We start from the raw sequence: 25,591 nt of genomic DNA, 5'->3' as shown, positions 1-25,591 counted from the left end.
TCACTAACACTTGTCTAGCTTATCTGTAGAAAGAAAGATTACTAAATAAATAGATGTTAACTAATAAACTCGATATATGATATTCAGCTAAAAATAGCTGGGAGGTGAGGGGCTCATGTCTGTAATCCTAGTTACTCAAGAGGATCAAGGTTCAAAGTTAGTGCTTTGGTTTCTTTTTCTTATCCAATTGCTTTGATGAAGACTTCAAGTATGTCAAACAGAAATAGCAAAGTAGATGTCCCTTTTTGTGCTGTTCCTAACCAAGTGCTTCAGAGTTGAGTATAATGTTAGATGTGAGCGTTTTATACATAGCCTTTATTATGATAAAGTAAGTTTCATTTAATCTCCATCATAGAGTGTTTTTATCATGATACAGTGTTGGCTTCTGTCAAATCCTTTTTCTATATCATTGATTTTTATTCTTTATTTTATGGATATTACACTGATAGCTTCTCATATTTTTAATGACCCTTTTATGCCAGGAATACTTAACACTATAATACACATTTGAAAACCATAAGATAATAAATTTTACGTTATGTGGATTCTATTACTATTTTTCAGTACTATGGCTTGAAATCAGAAATTTGGCTCTCACTCTGATTGCTTGCTCATGGCTGACATTCTATCATTGGAGCATGCCTTGATTTTTCTAAATAATAACTATACCAGGATGCATCTTGGATAAAAAATAAAATAAATTAAAAAAAAAAAAGGAGCCAGACACGGTGGTTCACACTTGGAATCTGAGCACGAGGAAGGCTAAGGTAAGAAGATCAGGAATTCTAGGCCAGCTGGGCTGTAGAGAACATCAGAGTTCAACCTGGGCTGTGTAGTGAGCCCCTAACTTGAAAACAACAACAATAAAAAGAGATGAAAAGGAAAAGAAAACCTTCAGTGAAAGTTCCAGAAGAGAATACAGAAATCCTAGCCAATAAACAAGGTCTGTTCTGATACCGTCCTTGCTCATCAGCAAGAACTGAGCTGCGGATGGTGGAGGATGCCTGCGATTCTGAGAGGAGGCCCCGGTGAGTCACATCCAGAGAGAGGGGCAAACAGACACCTGCTCTGACACCCAGGGGTCGAACTCATTGCTCCCCAATGCACCCAGGAGCAAGGAAAAGCTATTCTAGAATGGTGGGTAAAGAAACACTATTGCGTACTTCTCCCTGTCGAGATCAATGGGATGAAAGCCCAGAAATTTAAAATGAACAAATCAACCAGGATGAGAAGAGGAAGAAAGAGGTCATCAGGGGACTATAGATTGAAAATACTTCCGGAAGGATAAAATGGATGGACGCAGGAAAACAGGTGTAGCAGGGCAGAAGAAATGACAACACAGGCATTGCCTCCTGAGAGACATGAAAAGTAATTGTGCCAAAGCACTTACCCTTACCCTGCTTGAAGAGGCGAAGGCACGCACGCGTGGAACGTCCCAAGTAGCAGCCAGAAGAAGATGAAATGCATGGCCAGAAACAGGCAACAATGGAAAGTCTGTGAGTAGGAGGGCTTACACCCCCATACTGTCTTTGTGACTAGCACATGTCTGCAGACCAATAGGGCTTCTGCACCCCTTCCCTCAGGAGGTCACCCCAGTGAAATCACAGCGCACAGAACGCCGCAGCTCCCGTGATAGCCACAGATGCCCAGTCTGCTTCCCACACGTCGCCTTCCTATCAGCAAATGTTGGACGTGACTTTTCAACACAAAGGGAAAAAAGACCATTATTAAAGAAGTCGGAGAGTGAGAGAAGAAAGTGCAAGTGAGGAAACAGAGAGAAGGTTTAGAACTTCGGAGATCCCATTTGACATTTCAGATCAGAATAATATATGTTTTCTAAAGAAAAGGAGATAAAGTCAAGGAAATAATCCTATAAGACAAAAGATGGATAATGTCAACGAGAGAAAAGGATAAAGATGTCCAACATCTCTCTAATATGTATTCCAGAAAGAAAGAAAAGAAGAGAAAAAAAACACTTGGGTTATAGCTCAGTGGTATAGCACTTGCCCAGCAAGTGTAAGTCCTAGGTTCCATTGCTAGCACCATAGATAAATAAACAATTTAATCAAGTAAACTTTAAAATAAGAGGAAATAATTGAAGAAAGTTTTACTAAGTATAGGCTCTAAGTTTCTGAGTCCAGAGAATCAACTGCAAGGAATGAAGGATGTCTAGCCCTGATTACGATTACAACATTTTTCTACCAAGGAAGAAGATACTAACATGGGCGTATTAAGAAAAAATTAAAATGCTGAGATAACAGTCAAGGTGCACTTAGAATTCATTTGAAAGAAAAAAGTCCTTTCTGGAGAGCAACACAGTATTGAGACAAATGAAAGAGGATACTATTTTAACAACGTTATCTCCTCCTGAAATTAGGTCATTTCTTACATTAGCAAAATGGTCTAAATGACTTTTCTAAATTAACAAATACAATCCCACAATAATGAGTATCAGAAGACCAGAGAGCCACAGGTACCAGAGAATATACGCAGAAATCTATAAGAAATAATATTTGCAAGGAGAAAGTGGCTTTCAATAAAATTGATCTCATAATTAGGAGAATGGAAAAGTTAATGATAATATGTGAGCACCATAAGGAAAAGGAAAGTAGAAATGTAAGGGGAGAGGGGAGGTTGAAAAAGAAAGAGATGATCCAAATTAGAGTGCAGGAAAATATGCATCTCAGGACTGAGTTAGAATCCAAAGTTAAAATTAATGTGCACTTGATCTGAATACATGGTGTATTCTCCCTTGACACACATTTCTTCTTTAAAGGTGAGATAATGTGTTTCTCATTTCCTTCCGAATAATAGACGAACAGAAACACTGGGGAAATTTAAGTTTTGGAGACAGTCCATAGATAAAGCTTTGTATGGAGAACAGAGGAAGGTCGAATGGAATTTTGCATCCCTGTGGGAAATAAAAAGAGAAACTTCCAGTGACACTTTGTCCTTGTCTGTGGATTCAATATTGCAATTCATAAACCATGGTTCTTCAATGAGTTAGTAGCAACAGCTGATAAGTTGACCGTCATGATGTTCCATAACAATTTGATAGAATTCATACCAATGTTGTTGGCATGCTTTTAGCATGCAGCACGTGTGTAATACGGTAACACAGTCTCTGTTTCTTTCTAAGTGAAATAGGAGGTAGCCACAACGAAACTGTGGCCTTGAGAGCCAGGCAGAGAGGTTTAGAGGTCATCGCCAAGCTGGGACTTAAGCAAAGGAGCTGAAAGATTGAAAGACTTCTCCAAGCATCCAACTGCAGTGCAGGAAGGTTATCTAAGGGGCTGATGCACGAATCCACGAAAGCAAGACAGGAGTGTTTAAATGCATATGGCTTTCCCCAGATTTCCCAAGTTTAGTTCCATAAAGGGTGTTGAGCTGGCACAGTGCTCTGTGACACATTGGTCACTGAACTGAGAGGATGTTTGAAAGAAATAATTTTTAGCAGCCTCTGTTCTATAGGACAGAGTCCTAGATAATAATAATTCAATGATCAGTAATACTCATTATTTTCTTGACATATATTCCGTAGGTTGAAAATCACTGAAACAAGATGATTGACATTTCGTCTGTTAGATTATGTTTTTTCAAAATTCTCTATAGATTAGTGTGTCTGTCCCCTGTTATTTGTCCCAGAAAACAAGTGTTTAGAAAGCTGAATTAAGTGAATGAGTATAGGCAAAAACAATTCCTATGTCATTTGATAGTGACAGCGACTAATAAGGACCTTTAACCATAATAAAAATAATAACCATTCATGTACCAGACATTGATGTAATGCTTTACATAAGATATTTATTCTTGTAATGATCTTGTGATGAAGGTATCATTATTCTTTTTTATTTTTTTCAAATTTTTATTATCAAACTGATGTACAGTGAGGTTACAGTTTCATACGTTAGGATACATTTCTTGTACTGTTTGTTACCTCGTCCCTCATTCCCCACTCCCTCCTCCCCCTTTCCCTTTCCCCCCATGAGGTGTTCAGTTCATTTACACCAAACAGTTTTGCAAGTATTGCTTTTGTAGTTGTTTGTCTTTTTTCATCCTGTGTCTCTCAATTTTGGTATTCCCTTTCAATTTCCTAGTTCTAATACCAGTATAGACGGTTTCCAATATACTCAGATAAGATTACAGAGATAGTGTAGATACAACCACAGGAACATGATACAAGAACATCATCAATAGTAGAAGCTACAGATACACATGGGACGTTGAAAGTAGTTACAACTGTGATATAACAATTGTTTCCATAACATGGAGTTCATTTCACTTAGCATCATCTTATGTGTTCATAAGGGTATAGCTATTGGGCTCTTGTGATCCTCTGCTGTGACTTGCCTAAACCTGTGCTAATTATTCCCAATAAGGGAGACCATAGAGTCCATGTTTCTTTGGGTCTGGCTCACTTCACTTAGTATAATGTTTTCCAAGTCCTTCCATTTCCTTATAAATGGGGCAATGTCATTCTTTCTGACAGAGGCATAAAATTCCATTGTGTATATGTACCACATTTTCCTGAAAGGTATCATTATTCTTATATCAGATGAAGTGAGGTACTATTAGAAATCATCAGAACCAATTTCAATTCATGCAGCCTGATTCCCAACCTTTCATTTTTTGTTTTTTGTTTTTCTGCCAGTCCTGAGGCCTGAACTCAGGGCCTGAGAGCTGTCCCTGAGCTTTTTTGCTCAGCTCCACTTCCAGCTTTTCGCTGGCTTTTAGCCTCGATCTCCAGTTCTCAGCCTTCTGAGTAGTTAGGATTGCAGGTGTGAGGTGCCAGTACCTGGCCCGACCTTTCCTTTTGCACTGCAAAGTTTGTAAGGGAATAAGCAAAGAAAAGCCTGCGCTGCCATTGGTCTTGCTTTTCAGTGAGGACATTGTGCAAAGGATCCAGGAAATAATCCATCTCTGGGCTACTCAAGGACAAGGGTGGTGAGGATGAGAAATCATAGGCGGATGGAATCCAGAGTTATTTTGCCAAATAAATATATAGAATTAAGTGGTGACTAAAATCAGAAAATGTAAAGAATGAGTCAATGATGACTCAAGAGGAAGATTCTGTAATTCAGAAAATAATGACAGCATTGACAGTACGTGGTCAGTGGGTGAACGTTTGGGTGGAAGTGATAGGAAATTTAGCCTTCGTGATCCAAGGAGAAAGCATCAAACAATGCTTAAAAGTAGTGCAACACACCAAGAAGGCAGTAAAATGAAAAAGCAGATTGTAGAAATAGTAGGATAGGTGTCATTTAAAATTTTATTTTTTTAATTTTCAGTTTAGGGGATGTCTGATTAAAATCCTGCTTCATTCCCCCAGAGAACATGAAGTATTTGCATGAAAATGTTACAGCATGGGCCCAAGTTAATTTATGTTTTACCCTTACCTCCTTCCTTTTTAGGTAAAATAATTTCCTTTTTACCTTTGGCCTTTGTTTTAGGCCTAACCTTTTGTTGATCAAATATGTTGTTTAATTTATCAATATTTTCTTTTAAGTTAGTACTGCAGCTTGAACCTGGGGCTTTGAACCCTAGCTCAATTTTTTTTGCTCCTGGCTGGTACTCTATCCCTTCATTCATGTATGTACTCCAGCTTTTGTCTGGTTAATTGGAGATTGAGTTTGATGGCTCTGAACTGTACTTTTTAGATCTCATCCCTCTGAGGAGCTAGAAGTCTAGGTCTCCTTACATTTCTCTTACACATTTTAGGCTAAAACTATTTTTCTCTTAGCAATAAAACACAACTTCAGGAAATTCCTCAATGAATTATTGATCTTTACAATGAGGAAAATTTAGAACTACCTAAGGAGCATTTTTAGCCCAGCTATTAGGTTTTTCTCCAACTTAACAGAACAGGACAACAGACTTGTGGTTAGGTAAAACCATTTTTGGCTCTTCATTTGCAGTACCTGAATATTAACCACCCATGTTTGATAGTTGCTAATTGAAGTAAGTTATTGCTCACCTCATGGTAAGGACAAGTTTTTTTTTTCCCCCCCCAGAAGGTTGCTAGTGAATCTAATGCTCATTGTGCTTCAGATGATTCAACATCACATGCAAAGTGGGATGTTTAACTGTTATGTCACAAGCAACGATCTCTAGAAGGACCCAAACATTTGACAAAGAAGTAGATACCTAACCACAGTAATTAGATTCGTCTGGAGTTTGTGCAAACAAGTTGTGAACTGTTATGATCTCATGAACCCACAGGAAGCCTGTGGACGCTTTGTAACCAGAACGGTCAAGTTATACAATGTCCTTTCCATGAGGAATCTCGGAGACATCTCTCTTGGAAGCAAGAATCAAAACTAGTAATTTTCCTGAGCGTTCAGGTGTTGAATCTGAGAACACTGTGCACCAGAGCTGGCTTCATTTTCCCTTCCACCCTGTCTGAAAACGCAGTCCTGGACACGGTCTGCCCACCATTGTCTGTCTCCTCTGTTCTCATAGGGGGGACTTGCCTTGTGGGTGGAGCCATGAGAATGGTTCTGGCCAATGAGAAGGAGTAGAGAATCCAAGCGCCCCAGAATTTAATTGCTAATGCAAGACCCTTCAAAGCTCCGTCTCTTAGTCAATGACAGGCAGCCTGAGTGGTGGCTTGAGCCCCATTAGCATAGGAAGCAGAGAGAAATCTTTAAGCTCTGAAGAGAAATTAAAGCACTCTAGTCATAAGCTTCTGAGATTTTGGAATCTTTTTTTCCTCGTAGCCTAACTCGATCTATCTCGACTAAAATACAGCTCATCAGCGGAAAGGTGGCTATTTAATGTACTTTGGCTTAATTTCTTGATCACTTTGTCTCACTCTTGTTTTGCTTTTATTATTCACCATAGACTAATGTATCCAATCCGGTCGTATTTTGTGCATTTTTGTAAGACTTTTTTTTTTTTTTCCAAATACAATTTTATTGTTTTCATTAAGGTACAGTTGTGTAAGGCACTTTTGAGACTAGATGAAAAATAAGTATTTTGAAGTAAAAAAGATTTGTATGAGTCCTGTAAAACACATCACTGAAGATTGCATGTGCAGGATAAACAGATTGTAAACAAAGTTGCTCTTGAAATTCTCTTCTGAGAAGAAAGCTTACATAAGCAGGGGGCGGCAGGTGCAGTTCTAAAAGGATACGCTAGAGGGCGCGAGGAGTTTAGATACAATGATAACCTTAGGCAGGAGCAGTGCAGAAAAGGAATTTGGGTGGGAATTTTTAATTTGCCTGCTTACATATTTCACAATTTAGCAATTCAGTTCAATTGACAGTCCTTTTGTGCAAAGCGGACCCTCACAAAACTGATTTTTAAATGTAAGTTACTTACCTATTTTAGGTGCTGGGGAACAAACCCAGGGCCTAGAAGAACATACTCACCAAATGTTCTATCATTTAGCTCCAACCTTCAAGCCTAGAACTTTCTTTCAATCCAGAATCCTACCAAAGTTTCTCAAGTTCTTCAATGAATATGAGTTCTTCCCTCAAAATCAATCATTATTGATCTCCATTTCCTGGGAGGGGTCTGTTAATTGGCCAGGTTGTTACATGGATGACCTAATGTGAAATGAAATGGTCTTGGCTGATATTTTAATTGTCTACCATACTAACCTCTACCGATGAGATTATGTTATTAACTGACATGTAATTTCAACATCAAAGGGGACAATAGGGCAAGCTTGAGAGCCATTTTAGGGTCCCAGGTAAGGGACCCAAAAGCTATTTCCCATCTGAAGCCATAAGTAAATATGCTGATTAATCCATCACCCCACACAGAAGCTCTCCTCATAGAATTAGCATTCATGTAACAAGTAATACATCATTAGATATACTATGGATAATTATTGTTACTCATGTTCTCAATTTGAAGATAATGCCTTTGGAATTGAGATGTGTTATAAGCTACTTTTATTGGTTGTTTGTATCGTTGGTAATGGAAACTGGAAAAAATTGAGTGCAGTGTTGAAGTGCCTGTAGTAACCTCCAAAAAATCTTTCATTTAATCGTTTTACCTTCTCTCTTTTTGAAAGGGAGGAGACAGACTATGAGATCAATGAAAGAATATAGGAGTCAAATTAATCTGGATTTTGATCCAAGCGATCACATTCCCCTGAGTTAATTTCTTTAAATTGCATTTCTGATCTCAGAGACTTGAAATGGCACTTCTAATTAACATTAATAAACCAAAGCCGTTACTAATAATAAGATGCGCAAGAGTGGTGGAGCTGATCTGGATTTGATGTTAAACCTAGTGAAGAATCAAAACTTTTGGCCACTGGCCCTGCGTAAGATCCTGGTAAGGAATGGGTCCAGAGAGAACACTTTAGCAGAACACATAAGCCTTCATTGTTGTCCCAACTCTACCTTATAACCTACCTAATTCCAGAAGAATAGGAAATGAAACATTAGGCTATGGTAATGCACTGATGCTCCTTTGTTGCTATGACATAATCTAAAATGGGTGTTGTTTGTTTGTCTGTTTTGGTGCTGAGAACCTCCCAGAGCCTCATGCTCAGGCCTCTAAAACTGAGCTACATCCCCAGCCCTAAGGCTTATCTTTTGAATCTGTCTTTTCAATAAGCAATACATTACGCTATCCTAGGTCTCCAAATCATTCTGAGAGAAGAATGCTTTTCATCACAGTGTTTTACAAGGGACAAGTTCTCTAGTCAAACGATTAATTTCCATAACTGTCTGATTAGGACATGCTGTTTGATCCAGGGATAGTGGTCAAAATTGATTAAAATAGACCAATCACTGCATGCTCTCTGGAGTTTTGCTGTAAGATATAATTTTGTGCACTTCAAATACAGTTAGTTAATTTTTATAGCTAAATTTTGAGCCTTTCTTTGTTCATTTGTATCATTTTGAATAGGGAAGATTAAATGAAGCTGTTTCAGAGGGTGAATCCACTCTATTTTTTTCAAGCTTGCTATCCTTAATTTCATCAAGAGGCCAGAAACATAGCTCAGCTGAATTCTAATAATGAATTTGCTGACCCTCATGCTGAGTGCTCTTTCTCCTCCTCCATTTTCATTCCTTCTCTAGATGTCTTATTCTTTTGTGCTTTTGACCTTGGGAAATGAGTAGATATGGCATGAAAATAAACTGCATCCCAAGAGTTGAAACACTCTTGCCTCCATTACCAAAGAGTTCTTACTGGAAATTTCTGATAACATAATGGATTTACAGTATCACCTTATTTCATAGGCCTTTCTTCCCAAGAATTCTAAGCTAGCATACTATTGAAGTAGAATAACTACACATACAACTGATTTATTATTATTATTGCTACTGGATTCACTACTAACATTCACGGAGCAACTGTCTCTTTAGCTTACAATTATTTACTCTTGCTTTCTTCCTTAAACCGTAAACCCTTCAAGGACAGGAGATATTTCATGTCCATCATTAGTGTTCCAACACCAGGAACAATTTTCCCCAAAGTGTTAGTTGAACAGAGTACAGATGGACGAATGAGGAAATGACTGGCTGAATGAATGAATGAGTGCAAAAGTATACATCTTGCACCTCTTGCTAGGGCGACTTTTGCATCCCATTGCATTCAGTGTCGAAGTCAGAAAAGGAGGCTCAGTGAAAGTTCCCTGTCTTTTGAACTTCACAAAATGGAATCATGAAGGAAGCCACTCATGTTGGACCTTTCTGTTCCACATTATGTCTAGGAAGTTCATCCATGTTCACCGTAGCAGTTGTCACCCATTCTCATTGCTGTGGGAGTTGTCTCTGACCACATCTGTCCTTTCTATAAGCATTGTTTAACTCCTTCCCTTCAGCTGCTTTGCAAGATCAATCCATCTGCTTCTGCTGGAAGAACTCCCTCCCAACAAGGAATTTGTGAAGCAAAGGCACAGGTGATGGAATTCACTGCTTTTTCTATTTCCCATCATCTCCCAACAGCTGCTTTTCTAAAGCTGTAGAATAGCCTTTTAAACACTCAGCAACAATGCCAGCTAAGGAGCAATCATTGACAAGGGTACAAGACTGTGTCATTTCTGCCTGAGTGCCCAAATATGATGTCATTTCTTTCATACTCTCATTTCCAGTTCTAGGAACGCAGAGGTGGAAAGGAAGGGACACGGTTTCAATGATCAATCATGACACACTGGAAGAGCTTTGCTTCCTGCTCCCACATTATACTCTGCTCAACTAGAGGCACTTGAGTGAGAGCAAAGAACATTTCCATCAGAAGACACAGCAGTGATTCTATTGAACTGAAAGTTCAGATTGTCACCTGCCACTTTAGCATCTTCATGCTTCTGAGTCAACAGGCAAACAAGGGAGCTGCTATTTGCTGCCTGAGTGACCAATCCTTCCTGACTATCCAGAGAAAATTGGAAGTAAGGAAGAGTATGTCCACAATCTTGAACAATCTCTCTCTGTCTCTCTGTCTCTGTCTCTGTCTCTGTCTCTGTCTCTGTCTCTGTCTCTCTCTCTCTCTCTCTCTCTCTCTCTCATCCTGGGCATTGTCCCTCAGCTTTTTATCCAGCCTTTTCGACTATATCTTTTTGGTCATGTCTGCAGGTCCATCTTTTGAAAACAATCAATAACTACATTCTAATCACATGCCTGTGTTTTATTAAGGAAACCTAATCAATACTGTTGCCATTAATGATTGGCTTAGTCTTATCAATGTCATATTTGCATGTTTTCTTTGTCCATCTCTTCTGGTTGTTCCTTTTTCTTTTTGATTATTAAGATTTTAAATTGTTATTGTAAAGGCGTACTGAGTGGTTATAGTTTCTTAAGTCAGGAAACGAGTACATTTCTTTTTGGATGTCACCTTTTCCCTAGCTCTCTTCCAGTTTATCCCTCCTGTCCTTGGTTGTTTCTTGGGTTTGTCTATTGCTAGATTGATGGGTCAACAGTTATTCTATTTTTTTCCCATTTTACTGAGAAGTCATTCTTCCTGGATCCTTTACATTTCTAACAAATGCATTTTTCTAACCTGTATCCTGTTTTCTAAGGTTGCAGTAAATCTCCAGGTGCAAGGCAAGAACATCTGCCCATTTTTACCTCCCTCCAGCTGTAGCTCATTTTCTGAGCTCAAGACTCTAGCTGCTTCTCCCAGAGTTGTAGCTTCTCTGAGACCTTTCCCTGTACCTCAAGCTCAGCCCTCTCCTAAAGCACAAGGTTGTAGGAAAATGTCTCTGTCATCCATGTTTTAGTGGGAAGAGGGAAGAGTCTTAGGTTCTTGTTCAAGATTCAGCTGCCTTGAAGATTCAACAAGCCATTTGCTAGTTGTTCACACCTGTAATCCTAGCTACTCAGGAGGCTGGTACCTGAGGATCACAGTTCAAAGCTGCCAAAGCAGGACAGTCTGAGAGACTCTTATCTCCAACTAACCACCATTCCCCCCCCAAAAAACAAACAAAACCTAAACAGAAGTGGGGCTATGGCTCAAATGGTACAGTCCTAATCTTGAGCAAAAACAAAAATAGAATTAAAAAACTCAAGGACAGTGTCCAAGCCCTGAATTCAAGCCCCAGGACCAGCATAAATAACTAAATAAATGCCATTACATTTGCCTGTCATTCCTCAGACTCTTTGTATCAGGCTGTAGCCCCCTAAATCCTTCCTACTGGATGGCATGTTCACCTATCTGTGGTCTCCCCAAGTTACATTTCTTCAGGCCTCTGATCCAGACCAATTTCATTCTTTACATTCTTTAGCATCCTTACTAGACTCCTTTGGTTTTCCCATGTTACTATGTATTTTTTAATTAGCACCATGTTTTTGTTAGGATTATTATTGTGCTGGAAGGAAGGTATTGCTACTGTCCATTTTGGTGGATTGTCATTACACAGACACACGCATGACTTACCCTTTCTTCCTTCAAGCCTTGCCTATTCTAGTGGCACTCTTGCCTTCTATTTATTTTTTTTATGATTTCTTTGCCCATCATGAAAGATTTCTGTTCCATGAAGAATTACCCTTCTGATTATATTCAAATATAAACATGTTATACCTGTGAATCACTAAGGCCTTGAATTCGAATCAATCTCTATTACCAGTAGGTAGTAGCAGAAATTAGAACGAAACATTCTCTCTTCCTTATCTTTGCATTCCTGTTGTATCTACCATGCCTCCCATAGAGAAGACACAAACATGTGTTTGACTGAAATTGAATTAATCTGAATGTGTGGCAAGTCCCTATCAGTAAGAGAAAATTCATCCGTAAAGTAACAGATGAACTTGTGCTGACAATACCATGATCATTTTTCATCACTTCTTTGTGTGGTAGACTTTTTTCTTTAGAGCACCAATTATTTGTTGAAAACTATAATAAATAAATTATGCTTGTGATTAACATTTACCCTTAAATGGATGTCCTGCTTTTTTTTTTCTATTAGGATCCCCACAGAAAATATTGCACAAAATTCTGGCCTGTCTATCACTTCTAGGCACCAACCCAATCAGATGGTGTTAACAATGCTATCGACATCACGCACACTCGCTTAATCTCTTGCAGAGAGAGCTACACTAACACACGTTCTTATTTATCACAACACGCCTCCCAATCATTCACGGTGCCCAACCTCATCAGCCGCCTTTCCGTCACAGTGTGTCTCCATGACAACAAAGCCAGATCTAGCCTTTTGGTTACTGTTGGGAACACAAAGGTCACTTGAAGGTTTTATGACATTTGGGTTTTGGAGCACATTTCCCAAAACGACAAATTCTGCATGGTTTTGACATTTGGACACTCTTTAATAATAGGACTTTTCCCTTGGGATACATATTTGTTTCAGTTTGGATTGTGTTTGTTTATTGGATATGAAAGAAGCCAACATTGTCAATTTTAGTAAGACACACTTTTTTTTTTTTTTTTTTTTTTTTGCCAGTCCTGGGCCTTGGACTCAGGGCCTGAGCACTGTCCCTGGCTTCTTTTTGCTCAAGGCTAGCACTCTGCCACTTGAGCCACAGCGCCGCTTCTGGCCGTTTTCTGTATATGTGGTGCTGGGGAATCGAACCTAGGGCCTCGTGTATCCGAGGCAGGCACTCTTGCCACTAGGCTATATCCCCAGCCCCAAGACACACTTTTTTATTACATGTTTTTCCATAAAAATGATACTTTGTACTTAAAAGAAAACCATAGTAAAATGTAAACGATCGACACTGTTACCTTCCGAAACTGATAAAAATTGATTATTAAATCAATGGGTTGTTATGAAAATTGATGGTTGATTATTTCCCTCTCCCATCGAAAAAGCTACCTTTTGAAATTTAACTGAAGTAAGAGAAGAGACTTATTCAATTTTTCAGTCCACTTTGCAACCTTTTTATGTCCAGAAAATATTTAATTTGAAGATGGAAATCGAACAAAATGGTCTTTCATTGAACTAAAGACTGTCTTAAAATAGAAGCTATGTCTTTAAGGAAGTGTTTAAAACACTAAAATCTTACAAAAAGAAATTTAGATAAATATATAATTTAGATAATAGGCCTGGGAATATGGCCTAGTGGTAGAGTGCTTGCCTTGCATACATGAAGCCCTGGGTTCAATTCCTGAGTACCACAGAAGTGGTGCTGTGGCTCACATGGTAGAGTAGCTAGCCTTGACTAAAAAGAAGCCAAGGACAGTGTTCAGGCCCGGAGTCCAAGCCCTAGGACTGGAAAAAAAAAAACAAGAACAAAACAACACACCTGCTTTTTTATTTTAGGTGTTAGCTGTAAAACTATGGGACACTTTACGAATTTGCATGTCATCCTTGGGCAAGGTGATGCTAATCTTCTCTGTGTCGTTGCAATTTTAGTATAAGTGCTGCTGAAGTGAGCACGACTTCCTGCTTTTTTGAGTTGTTTATTGGAGATAAGAGACTCCCAGGGACTTTACTGCCGATTGACTTCCAAACACAATCCTTAGATCTTTGCTTCCTGAATAGCTAGGATTACAGGCGTGAGCCACCAGGAGGCTGAGATCTGAGGGTCGTGGTTCAAAGCCAGCCCAGACAGGAAAGTTCATTTGACTCTGCTCTCCAATGAACCACCAGAAAACCAGAAGTGGCGCTGTGGCTTGAAGTGGTAGAGCCCTCACCTCGAGCTGCAGAAGGAACTGGGGAGGAAGGGGGGGAATGAGGGAGGAGGGAACAAGTTGAATAAGAAATGTACTCACTGCCTTACATATGAAACTGGAACCCCTCTGTACTTGTCATTGACAATGAGGAAAAAAAAAATTAAACCCATTCAGAATCTCAGAACATCAGGCAAGGACTCCTGCATCTCATGCCGGCTTTTATAAAGCTATGCAGAGAGATATGAAGGGAAAGGAGTACAGTGGGCGTGAATCCTTACGGATTCCCAAATCATCTCATCACCACCCTACCTGCTCTGGGCTTAAACGTCTCATTTTAGAATCATTGTTTGGCCCTCTTGAGAATCTGGTAGGATGAAAAACGTTGTGAGACAGTATCCACATTAACACCCCCCTCCCACCAGACACAAGCCATTAGTGTCGTTTATCAAATTAGCTATTAATCTCAAGCAGAGAGAGGAGGGTCCTGAGGGAGTGATTTCAGATCTTTATATTTAAAAGGGAATTGAAGAAAACCGAATTCCAGAGAGGCAATCTTCTACACATTGCAAGTCAGGGAGAAATTTGTCTTTGATGACCCTCATTTTGTATTTCCTTTTTAGCAAGCACACATTCAGAATTCACTGTGGGTCAGACCCTTCCAAAGCATTTTGAATATATTATTTTCTCTGCTATCCAATCCAATAGATGTTTTATCATCTCCATCTTGGAAATAGAAGAAAACAAGGCTCAAAAATCTCAGGAATTTGTAGTTGGCAAAATATTCTTACAGGAAGGTTTCTTAAACTCCAAGTGACAGATGGTGCTGTTTGTTGTAGAACAGGAGTCATTGGGAATGGGGAAACAGGCGTGGGGAACAATGAGATACCATGCAGAACAGATCAATAGTCACCCATGATGCTTGTGTACCATTTGCTTAGAGATTGTGGCGGGTAAGGATACAGTCATTAAACTAGATGGAGTTAAGATACGCGCCTTCTCAAAATAAGACCAATTTGTATACCAATCGTTTCACACGGAAATCACTTGAGGAATTTGAACTTCAGAAAGGACCATTTGGGCTGTCTTTTCCTACATGCATGAGCCGAAAAGATTCCTTTGGGAGCGATATTCTTCATATGCCAAGGCTGCAAGATAGCCTTGATGGCCAGCCAGAGACTGCTAATTGGAAATACAATGAACCTGAATAGACTAATTGTAGATAACCCTTATTTTCCAGTAGCTTTTATACCTCCCTCACTGAGGTATTTCTAGAAAATACTACCATGAGTCAGAGATGCACATGTCCCATCAATCCACAAATGTGTTATTCTTTGTTTAAAAAGCATACAAGTGCTATATTTCAGTCATTTGTTCAAACTTTAAATTCTTGTGAAGATCCCTAGGAGGAGTTTGCCTTTCAACCCAACACTTGGAAGAGTAAGACAGATGGATTGTGAATTGAAGGTCAATCTGAGTTACATACTGAGATTTTGTCTCAAACAAAATAAAAGATCCCATTTGATTATAGTGTATGATTTCTTTGATTGGTTCTTGGATTCGGTTGGACGATATTTTGTTGAGAAGTTTAGCATCTGTGTTCATCAGGGAGATAGGTCCAAAGTTCTCTTTTCAAGCATGACCCAGCAATTCACTAGAATTTATCCACTAGAACACAAAGTGACACTAAAGCCACCAGCACAACTATGTTAATTGCAACACCATTCACCATAGCCAAGATAGCAAGTCAGGCCAGATGCCTCTCAATGGATGAATGGATCAAGAAATTATGGTGTATGTACACAATGGAATTTGACTCACCATTAGGAAGAATGATGTACTATTTGTAAGGATATGGAGACTTGGAAATTTTTGTATTAGGTGAAGTAGGCCATTTGTAGTAGATAGATCGTACCTTTAAATCCATAAGTAAAACCATTGGGTGGTAGGCAAGTGGTTACAAATGAATTAACTAAAGTATAATGGACTCTATGGAGAGCTCAAATAGTATACTTTTTTTAGAAAAATGAGGTCATAGCGTAACAAAATCAACACCTGGAAATAAGATCATCCAAGGCATGGAGCAAGGGAAGAAGAGTGTAGGAATGAAGGCAAGAAGTAGGGAGAGAATGCAGTCAAGAATTCATTGTAGGGGCTGGGGATATAGCCTAGTGGCAAGAGTGCCTGCCTCGGATACACGAGGCCCTAGGTTCGATTCCCCAGCACCACATATACAGAAAACGGCCAGAAGCGGCGCTGTGGCTCAAGTGGCAGAGTGCTAGCCTTGAGCGGGAAGAAGCCAGGGACAGTGCTCAGGCCCTGAGTCCAAGGCCCAGGACTGGCCAAAAAAAAAAAAAAAAAAAAAAAAAAAAAAAGAATTCATTGTATATACCACAAAATTAAGAAAAGTAAGGAATGTGTGGGTCGAAGAGGAGGTGAGAATATTGAAGGGGATAATATTCATTAAGATGCTTATTCCTATTCTGCTTCATTAGATGATACCTCCTAAAGACACTTTTAAAAACAAAAGATCCCTGTGTATAGGGAAAAAATGTATAAAACATTTCAGCTTTTCTCTTGTTAATATACTCTTGTTCACTTGTAGGTGGGGATGGAAGAAAAAACTGGGAGAAAGCTAGGAAAGGGGTGACATTGTTAAAAACAAGAAATGTACTTATTACCTGACTTATGTAACTATAAACTCTCTGCATATCACCTACATAATAACAATAATAAAAAAAGAATACTGTTGTATTAAGTTTCTAGACACATCCAAAGAGCTCCCCTAAGAATGAAAGGAGAAGCAGGGAGATCTCTCTCTCTCTCTCTCTCTCTCTCTCTCTCTCTCTCTCTCTCTCTCTCTCTCTCTCTCTCTCACAGACCATCAAGCAACCCACGTGCCAAGCCAGGGGCTAACACTTCTGCTGACTTAACTTCTATATATAACAAAAGGAAAGAATCAAGAATAATGGCGAGAGAGGTCAAGTGTCTGTCATGAGTCCTGGAAAGCCACATTCCACACGAGTGTGCAGAAAGCAAGCAAGCTTACAGCTCAGGCATGATCTTTGGTCTGTATCCATGTCTTGAAGCACCCTGTGGAGGGAAAGGAGAGGTCATGGCTGGTTCCCAAACACAACACAGGCAGCAGCACCAGGAGCCTAGGGATCCAGGGATCATTCAAAGGCCACAGTTGTGTTGGGGCATGGTTCAAGTGGTAGAGTGACTGGCAAGCACAAGGCCCTGAGTTCGTAACTCACTACTGAAAAGCAAAACAAAGCAAAGTGGCCACCAATCCTCATTTTTAATAATAAACAACAACAATTGACATCCTTTGATGTTAATTCTATGTCTGATCTATCTGGCTCAATCTTTCTGACCCATGAAAGGAATCACTAATAGTAATGTAAGCACTAAGGCATTGGAGACTGAGGGAGGGTAATTTCTTTAGGTCAGCCATTGTCAAGATTCAAATCCAGGCCAGGGTTCTAGTAGTGACTGCATGTCACAAAACAGACTCTTTTTCTCCAAATCTTGAGCAAAGGGAAGAATCAAATACTTTATTTTTCACTTGCAAAGACAAAAGGCATAGCTTTATTCCATGATGCTTCCAAAGGGCAACTAACTGATAATATTTAGCATTTTAGCATTTCTCAGGATACAAAATATTTTAAATGCATGTTGTAGGACCCTACTATTCTGAACATTGTCATATCTCCTGCTTCTCACTGACCTAGCTAAGAGGATGCTCTTTCTACCATGTCCATATTAAATTCTTTTTCCTGGCTGCACCAGAGAGATTTGAAGATCTACAGGAACAGGTTAGGAGATAGAAACAGACAGCAGAGGAAATCTAATATTGGAAAAAACCATCTTATCAAGCAACTCCCTCACTGCCCACTGAAGTTTATGGAAAGCTTTCCCAGGATCAACACCAGAAGATGAAAGGCTGCCTCTTTGCTTCGCAAGTGCTGGAATGGAAGGACGAGGTGGGAAGTGCATTTTCTGTCCTCTCATCTAAGTAATAGAGTTGACCTGAAAGGCACTCTTCAGTGAGATCATGCTCTATTCCCAAAAGTTGGTGTTAAAAAAGCCTTGCCACATGTTGAGATTATGTATGTGCACATATGTAAATATGTGTGTAACATATACATATATAAACATAGATATGTATGTATACTTTGTAAGCCCTAAGTACAATGCACATGTGGCTACTTTGTGTGTGTGTGTGTGTGTGTGTGTGTGTGTGTGTGTGTGAATGTGCCAATTCTGAGGCTTAAATTCAGGGCCTGGGCACTGTCCTTTACCTTTTTTGCTTAAGTCTAGAACTCTATCATTTGAACCACAGCTCCATTTCGGCTTTTTGGTGGTGAATTGGAGGTAAGAGCCTCATGGACTTTCCTGTCCAGGCTGGCTTTGAACTGTGACCTTCAGATCTCAGCCTCCTAAGTAGTAAAGATTACAGACATCAGCCACCAGCACCCAGCACAGCTACTCTTTAGATGGAGACAAAAGAAAATAAAGACAATGCATTATGGCTATGATAGTACTTACGGAGATTTCATCCTAATTTATATATGACCTGAACTCTGGGGCCATTTCGGTCCAGTCATGCTTAGTGCAGTAGTATCTTAGCATCTCCTCTTAGCATCTCCTATGCAATGGCACCATTGCAGGAGTGCACAGGGAAAGTTGCACCTTTGAAAACAATATGGAACACTGAAGCACCAATCGTCCAGCATTCTCATGTGGCTTGGAGAGCTGTTCTCTTCCAACACCAATGTTTCCATTGTCACTCTGTTGTTTCAGGTATGGAGGCATTCTGGACGCTTGCCTGCCAGCTATTTAAAAGATTGGGGCCTTCCCCTCCACCCCCAGTCTATAGCTGTGTTACTTCCAACTATACAGTTACCATTTGCAAATCAGTGGAGCAAGAAATTAAGGGTGTGCTGGGCCACCCTGCCGGTAGAGTACCAATAACAATCAAGGTGCAGCATTGCTTTTTGGCTGTTTCCAACACAAATAAGCAAAAGGAAAATTAAAAGAACAGGGTAGTAGCCAGACTAGGATACATGAAATAAATCTCCTAGATTTTATTATGCAAAAATAACACCTCTTGCTTGCTTGCTTCCTTTCCTCTTTCTCTTTTTCTTTCCTTCCTTCCTTTCTTTTTTCTCCAAATCTTGAGCAAAGGGAAGAATCAAATACTTTATTTTTCACTTGCAAAGACAAAAGGCATAGCTTTATTCCATGATGCTTCCAAAGGGCAACTAACTGATAATATTTAGCATTTTAGCATTTCTCAGGATACAAAATATTTTAAATGCATGTTGTAGGACCCTACTATTCTGAACATTGTCATATCTCCTGCTTCTCACTGACCTAGCTAAGAGGATGCTCTTTCTACCATGTCCATATTAAATTCTTTTTCCTGGCTGCACCAGAGAGATTTGAAGATCTCCCTCCCTCCCTCCCTCCCTTCCTTCTTTCCTTCCTTCCTTCCTTCCTTCCTTCCTTCCTTCCTTCCTTCCTTCCTTCCTTCCTTCCTTCCTTCCTTCTTTCCTTCTTTCTTTCACTGCCACTACAATACTGGAGCTTAAACCCTGAGCACTGTCCCTCAGCTTTATGACCCAGGCTAGTGCTCTACCACTTGAGCCACAGCTCTATTTCCAACTTTTTGGTGACTAGTTGGAGGTAAGAGTCTCACAGACTTTCCTGCCTAGGTTGGCTTTGAACCACAATCTTCAGAACCCAGCCTCCTGAGAAGCAAGGATTACAAGTAGGAGCCACCCATGTCTGCCTGGCCAAAGGTCTGTTTTAAGTGTTTGTTTTTATGTTTTAGCTCTAAAGTTAACTTAGATCTTCACCTTTCTACTATCCATGGTGGTTCACTTCCTACAAAGTGTAAATTAGTCTACCCAAATGACCTCTGATGATTAGGAGATAATGAAGGTTAAAAAAAAGTTGTTGGGCTGGGAATGTGGCTTAGCAGTAGAGTGCTTTGCAAGCATACATAAAGCACTGGGGTTCGATTCCTCAGCACCACATAAGTGGAAAAAGCCAGAAATGGCACTGTGGCTCAAGTGGTAGAGTGCTAGCCTTGAGCAAAAGAAGCTCAGGGACAGCGCCCAGCCCAAGGACTGGCCAAAATAAATAATAAAAGTTGTTGAACCAGGTGCTCATGGTACATACAGATTTTCCACCTTAGCTACTCTGAAGGCAGACATTGGGAGGATCATGGTTCAAGACTAATACAGGTAAAAATTTACTAGACCCTCATCTCAACAGAAAAAGCTGGCATGGTGGCATTTGCCTGTCACCCCCAGAGAGAAGCACAAATAAGAGGCGCATGGTCTGAACTGTCAGGCCATTAGGTGAGACACTATCTCAAAATAGCTGGGGCATAAAAAGACTGGAGGAGTGGTTCAAGTGACAGAACACCCCCTAGCAAGTGCAACGCCATGAATTCAAACGCCAGTGCTCCACCCACATACATTGAGTAACATTACAACTACATATCTGAGGGGTTTTTTTGGAAGGACAAAATTTGCCGTTTTAGTTAATTATATCATCCCCAAGGATGTTCCAGTGAATAAGAGCCACTGCTGTGTCTGATCTTGCCAGTGTGCTGTGGCCCTCCGCCATCAAGGACCCAGGGTAAGGAGAGAAAAGTTACACATGTAACAAAGTCTCTGCAAGGACATAAAGTCCTTGACAACCAAATAATCTCTTCAGTAATTTGGCTGTATTCTCACGTGCTCTGTGAACAGAAAAATACTAATCCACTGACGTGTAAGACTTGAGGTATCAGAAATTTCTCCTGGCAGAGCCTCAAACGTAATAAAATACTACCATAATAAAAACTAATCTGCAGTGGCACAAGAAGGAACAGACATATAAACCGCTCTGAAGATCTATTTAGAAATTTGTTAGAATTCCCTAGCATTAGAATTTATTTGAAGATTGGGAAGGAGGTGTATTATTTCATAAATTATATTGGACACTACTTGAAAAAATAAACCAGTAAGAGTTTCAGACAATAACATACCCCAAGAGAAATTCCAAGTGATGGAATAAACACAATAAATAAGCCCTCTAGAAGATGAGAAGAAAACGTGAAATAATCAGTTTGTGGGGAAAGGAAAAGAGAATATGAAGTTTTGAATGATCACAGATCATACACAATATACACACACATATATATACATGCATATGTACAAGATACAAATATATATGTAGATTCTGATGGTTTATGTAGTCTGAAGACAGGTAGATATTTTCCCCTTGGTTCTATTTATGGAGAGGATCTGTGACAGATACCAGGAAAGCTACAATAACAACTAGTTTCATTTGAAAGCCAAGTCTCTGGAGAAATGGCTGATTTCAGGACTGAAGTAGGAAAGATGAAGCTACAACATTGTTCCTGAAAGTAAGAAAGTACGTAAGGAATATAGGGGAGAGGACAACAGGACAACAGAACTCCCATAAGCCAAATATACAGTGATTTGTAACCCCAAATCAATGATAATAGTAGATGATAACTCACTGGATAAAGCAGGAATTTGAGTTTCTCTTGATATAAATTAATAATGGATAAACTGACATTGTGAAGCAAAGTGGGCTAACACAGGTTCAAATTCTTCCCCCTCATTCATGAGAAAAACAAGAATAACTCTATCCGTGGGTGTGTGCACGCTGTCCGTGAGCTTTTTTACTCAAGTAGCACTCTACCACTTGAGCCACAGCTCCACTTCTGGCCTTTTGATGGTTAGTTGAAGATAAAGAGTCTGGCAGACTTTCCTGCTCTGGCTGGCTTTGAACCAGGATCCTCAGATTTCAGATGCCTGAGTAGCTACGATTATAAGCATGAGCCACCAGTGCCTGGCAAGAAGAGTCACTTTTACGTAAAGAAATCAGACAGATGCCACTTGAATCAAATGCTTGATGTGAAAACCACTAGTCATATCTTAGCAGTGTTCTGACTGTCAGGCTGTAATATGAAGTCTGTGATATTCCTGACAAAGACACATAGCCTGAATATCATCAAGATGGAAAACAAGCGAAATCATGAGAAACATAAAATAACTAACCTATAATCTTCATAGATGTCAAGAGTAAAAAATTGCCAGACGTTGGTAGCTTATACCTGTAATCCAAGATATTCACGAGGCTAACATCTTAGAATCAACATTTGAAGCCAGCCCAGGTAGGAAACGCCACTAGACTCTTGTCTCCAATTAATCAGAAAAAAAAAGCCAGAAGAGGAGTCAAATGGTATCCTATCAGTCCTGAGCAAAAATAGCTAGGAGACAGCACTTAGGTACTGTGAGTTCAAGCCCCAGTACTAGCACCCAGCACCCAATCTCACACACACACACACACACACACACACACACACACACACACACACACTTGTAAAAAAGCAAGGATAAGTAAATTGTTCTAGACTGTGCTAGATTTTATGGAGACTGAAGTGACAGGACAACGGTTGGCAAATGGGTAAATGTAAGTCTGCTTTAAATTCCTTTATATAAAGAGTTGGGAACAGCTGGAGAAACTAGATGGGGCCTGAAGATTTGATAGTAATAATGTATCAATGTTCATTTCCTGAACTAGATAGTTTAAGGAATTAGACTATCTTTGCTTGTAGGAAATAAACACTAAAGTATTCTGGAAGGAGAGAGAAATCAAGTGAGCAACTTAGTCACAAATGGTTCATGAAATGTGAAAACATTCTAGAAAGTCTTTGAAGGAACTTACGATTGTTTCCAAAGAATAGCAATGTGAACAAAGAAAGCAAAATTCTTTCAAATTCAAATTCTTTTTTTTTTGCCTTTCACTAGGTATAAACATCTAAATGTTGTGTTCATATCATATATGTAGTGTATTTGTTACAGCAATTTAATAATTCCCTTGTCTGATCAAGGACCTCAACATCAGACCTGAAACCTTGAAACTACTGAAGGACAGAGTAGGAAAGACACTAGAACGTATAGGCACAGGTAGGAACTTCCTGAACAGAGTCCCAGGGGCACAACAGTTAGGGGAGAGACTCGACAAATGGGACTACTACAAAATAAAAAGTTTCTGCACAGCTAAAGACATAGCCACTAAACTAGAAAGACAGTCAACCATATAGGAAAGGATCTTTACCAGCACAGCAACAGACAAAGGCCTAACCTCCTCCAAGCCCAGTAAACCAATTATTAAATGGGCAAAGGAGCTAAAGAGAGACTTCACAGGAGAAGAAATAAAAATGGCAAAGAAACATATGAGGAAATGTTCAACATCCCTGGAAGTAAAGGAAATGCAAATAAAAACAACCCTGAGATACCACCTCACTCCAGTTAGAATGGCCTATACTCTGAACTTAGGCAACAACAAATGCTGGAGGGGGTGCGGGGAAAGAGGAACCCTTCTCCATTGTTGGTGGGAGTGCAAATTAGTACAACCACTTTGGAGAACAGTATGGAGGTTCCTCAAAAAGCTCAGCATAGACCTACCCTATGACCCAGCCATACCACTCCTAGGCATCTATCCTGAACAACAGGTCTCAGGATACCACAAAGACATCTGCACATCCATATTTATCGCTGCACAATTTACAATAGCCAAAATATGGAAACAACCCAGATGCCCCACTACAGATGAATGGATCCAAAAAACGTGGTACCTGTACACAATGGAATACTACATAGTGATTAGAAATGATAAAATATTGGTATTCACAGGGAAATGGTCAGAGCTTGAACAAATAATATTGAGCGAGGCAAGCCTAGAACACAGAGAACAAAGGGGCATGGTCTCCTTGATATATGACTGTTGGGGGGGGGGAAGGGGACAGTAGAGACCAGGTCTGCAAAATAACAAACTTCAAATGGTATTTCCACATATTTGGGTCAGCAACTTTACATTATGTATCTAAAACCAAACAACTACTAAACAAACATAAAAAGGTCTAGGATAGACCTATCAGTGGATCACAATAGCTCAACAGCTACATACATATGATCATATAAGACAAGGATAAGCAAAAACAACTCCAAGAGAAGTAAACAGGAGGATTCTATTGTTGACATTACATTTAATGTTCTAGGTAAATTTCCTTTGGCGTACCCTATGTGGTTACTGTATATGATTTTGGTACACTGGATATTGTATATATGCCTACCTGATCTAAGGTGTAACAGATTTCACAAGAAATGTACTCACTTCTGTATTATGTAACTGTACCCCTTTTGCACAACACCTTGTCAATAAAAGCTAATTAAAAAAGTAAAGTAAACCTGTAATAAAAAAATAATACCCTTGTCTAAGTTTGAAAATCCACCATTAAAGGATTTACTGTCTGTATCGTATTATGCAGAGCCTAAGACTTTCTCTCTCTCTCTCTCTCTCTATATATATATATATGCACATGTATATATGTATATACGTATACACATTTTTTGTTTGTTTGTTCTTGTTTTTCTGGTCAGTCATGGGCTTGAACTCAGGACCTGGGCTCTGTCCCTGAGCTTTCTCACTCAAGGCTAGCACTCCACCACTCTGAGTCATAACACCACTTCCAGTTTTCTAGTAGTTAATTGGATATAAGAATCTCACAGACTTTCCTGCCCTGGCTGGCTTCAAAGCTGGATCCTCAGATCTCAGCCTCCTGAGTAGCTAGAACTATAGCCCTGAGCCACCAGTGGCTGGCCTTTGATGATATTTTTAAGAGTTTCTGTTTTGACAAATAGGTAGAAACATGAGAAGATTCTCACAGTGTCATACTGTTTGAAAATAGAAGTTCAGTAAATTAGTATGCATACAGTTCATCTCTGCCGGGACTCATGCTTACAATCCTTGCTACTCAGAAGACTGAGATCTAAGGATCCATAAATCTCAGACTCTTATCTCCAATTAACTAGCAAAAACAAAGTGAAAGTGACTCAAGTATTTTGCCCAAGGAAGAGCACTTCGGCTGTGACTCTGTGTCTGTTTTCAGGATGAAGCTTTAATTCTCGAGTTTCTAAGAGGCAAAGGTGAAGAAAGATGGCAGAAGACACTGGGAATAGAGACTGGCGATTGGCCTGTGCCGGCTCTAAAGTTTGGTATGAAGAGCAGAGATTAGATATGAAGCCTGAAACTGGTGCCCAGGGCTTCCTGTCCCACATAATGCCCAGGCCACACTTCCACTGGTTTGGGAAAATCTGGAGTAGCTCCATTGGAAGCTAGTCCTCATAGCTTGCACTAACACACATGCATTTCTTTCTCCACCTTCCTCAGGCAGCTATGGGCAAATGGCTGGATTTACAAAGAGAGGGACAACAGACATTATCAGTAATTCATGAAACCCCAAATGGAAAGGCATTATCAATGCATCTAATTGCCTTTCAAGTGACTAGAAACTACATGCAGAAATCCACTGGAACACCAGACATCATGGATTTGATATTTATTATGCTGTCTTCTCTAGGATTGGCCTTGACATATTTGAAATCAACTAAGATGCTTCTGTTGATATAAAATATTTGCAGACTTTAATCTACTGATGCTTATCCAGACACATGACAGATGGTAAGAAGTATGA

General features: G+C 39.6%; 1 non-coding gene across 1 annotated transcript; it reads right to left on the bottom strand.

The window, feature by feature from the left end:
* Positions 1-13,683: 13,683 nt before the first annotated feature.
* LOC125367363 lies at positions 13,684-13,789 on the bottom strand. Its single transcript, XR_007214061.1, has one exon. It is a non-coding gene; the product is annotated as a U6 spliceosomal RNA (small nuclear RNA).
* Positions 13,790-25,591: the final 11,802 nt, after the last annotated feature.

Source organism: Perognathus longimembris, chromosome 18 (genome assembly GCF_023159225.1).
Source record: "Perognathus longimembris pacificus isolate PPM17 chromosome 18, ASM2315922v1, whole genome shotgun sequence".
Lineage (NCBI taxonomy): Eukaryota > Metazoa > Chordata > Mammalia > Rodentia > Heteromyidae > Perognathus > Perognathus longimembris.
This window is presented reverse-complemented; position numbering and strand designations above follow the sequence as displayed.